The sequence below is a fragment of the Solanum stenotomum genome, chromosome 4, assembly GCF_019186545.1.
Source record: "Solanum stenotomum isolate F172 chromosome 4, ASM1918654v1, whole genome shotgun sequence".
Classification (NCBI taxonomy): domain Eukaryota; kingdom Viridiplantae; phylum Streptophyta; class Magnoliopsida; order Solanales; family Solanaceae; genus Solanum; species Solanum stenotomum.
Genome location: NC_064285.1, coordinates 13,466,589 through 13,469,180, shown reverse-complemented (window position 1 = coordinate 13,469,180; position 2,592 = coordinate 13,466,589).

Genomic DNA, 2,592 nt, shown 5'->3' with positions numbered 1-2,592 from the left:
TTCCAAGTGCGGTAAGAAACATGATGGTAAGTGCCTAGTTGGAACAAATAGTTTCTATAGTTGTGGGAAGAGTGGTCATATGATGAGAGATTTCCCCATTCTTAAGAATCAAGAAAGAGAGGGAAAGCAAGTCCCTCCTAGCGGTTCAAATTCCTATGCTCCCAAGAAAAACCGTTTCTATGATCTTTAATCCTGAGGTGAACAAGAGAGCTCCCCGGATGTGGTGACGGGTATGTCACAAGTCTTTTCTATTGATGTATATGCATTGTTAGATCCCGGTGCCACTTTGTCTTTTGTGACACCTTTAGTAGCCATGAAATTTGAAATACTCCCCAAAGTGTTAGTAGAGCCTTTTTCGGTTTCTACCCCGATTGATGACTCGGTGGTGGCAAAAAATGTCTATAGGAGTTGTCCTATTTCTTTGTCCCATAAAGTTACCTTGGTGGATTTGGTCGAATTAAACATGTTAGATTTTGATGTGATTTTGGGTATGGATTGGTTGCAAGCGTGTTATGCCTCTATTGATTGTTGTAGGACTAGGGTAGTAAAGTTTTAATTTCCAAATGAGTCCATTTTAGAGTGGAAAGGGGGAAATTCTATCCCTAGAGGTCAATTTGTCTCTTGCCTCAAAGCTAGGAAAATGATCTCCGAGGGGTGTTTTTACCATATTGTTAGGGTTATGGATGTTGAGTCTGAAACCCCTTCCCTAGAGTCGGTCCCCGTGGTGAATGAATTTCTGAAAGTCTTTCCCGATGACTTGCCCGACATTCCGCCCAAATGGGAAATAGATTTTGGCATTGATCTTTTGTCGGATACGCAACCTATCTCCATTCCTCCTTATAGAATGGCTCCGACCGAGTTGAAAGAGTTGAAAGAGCAACTAAAGGATTTGCTAGACAAGGGTTTTATTCTACTGAGTATCTCTCCATGGGCTGCTTTAGTATTGTTTGTTAGAAAGAAGGATGGGTCTCTTAGAATGTGTATAGACTATCGTCAATTAATCAAAGTGACCATAAAGAATAAGTATCCCCTTCTGAGAATTGACAACTTGTTTGATAAACTTCAAGGGGCTAACTATTTCTCCAAAATAGATCTTTGTTTGGGTTACCATCAACTAAGGGTAAGAGGGCTGACATTCCCAAGACGGCCTTTAGGACCCGGTATGGTTACTATGAATTTTTGGTTATGTCATTTGGGTTAATGAATACCCTGGCAACATTTATGGTCCTAATGAATAAAGTGTTTAGACACTATCTTGATATCTTTGTGATCGTGTTTATTGATGATATTTTGATCTATTCAAGGAGTGAAAACGAGCACATAAACCATTTGAGGATTGTATTGCAAGTCCTTAAAGACCACCAATTATATGTGAAGTTTAGTAAATATGAGTTTTGGCTAAGGTAAGTAGCCTTCCTTGGTCATATTCTGTTGGGCAAGGGTATTGAGGTAGATCCTAAGAAGACGGATGCGGTCAAGACTTAGCCTAGACCTCTAACTCCTACCGATATTAGAAGCTTTTTAGGTTTGGTCGGATACTATAGGAGGTTTGTTGAGATTTTTTCCTCCATTGCTTCTCCATTGACGACTTTGACTCAAAAGAAAGCTAAGTTTTTGTGGTCTGAGGCTTGTGAGAAAAGCCTCCAATAGTTGAAAGATAAACGTACTTCTGCTTCGGTCTCGACCTTATCGGAGGGTACCGATGGGTTTATGGTATGTTGTGACTCCTCGAGAGTGGGGTTAGGATATGTACTCATGCAACATGGTAAGGTGATTACCTATCCTTCAAGGCAACTTAAGGTTCATGAGAAGAATTATCCGACCTATGACCTTGAACTAGTGGCGGTAGTATTTTCTTTGAAAATATGGAGACATTACTTGTATGGGGTCCATGTGGATGTTTTCACCAATCAAAAAAGTCTTCAATACATGTTTACTCAAAAAGACTTGAATCTCCGACAAAGAAGGTGGTTAGAACTTTTAAAGGATTATGACATGAGTGTCCTTTACCACCCCGGCAAGGCTAATGTAGGTGCGGATACCCTAAGTCGATTGCCTATGGGTAGTGTGGCCCATGTAGAGGATGAGAAGAAGGAGTTAGTTTGTGATTTACATAGGTTGGCCCGGTTAGGTGTCCAACTAGTGGATTCCACAAAGGGTGGTGTCATGGTCCACAATGGTTCTGAATCATCCTTTGTGGTGGATGTTAAGTCCAAGCAAGACCTTGATCCGGTATTAGTTGAGTTGAAAAAATTGGTACTCAACAAGTCCGTTGAGGCTTTCTCCAAGGGGGAGATGGGGTGCTTAGGTACCAAGGTCGATTATGTGTTCTGGATGTTGACATCTTTAAAGAGCAAATTCTAGAAGAGGCTCATGGTTCGCAGTATTCTATTTATCCGAGAGGCACCAAGATGTACCGTGATCTATGGGAAGTCTATTGGTGGAATGGTATGAAGACAGATATAACGGGTTTTGTGGCCAAGTGTCCAAATTGTCAACAAGTTAAAGCCGAACACCAAAGGCCTGGAGGTTTGTCCCAAGATATAGATATCCCCACTTGGAAGTGGGACAATGTGAATATGGATTTTGTTG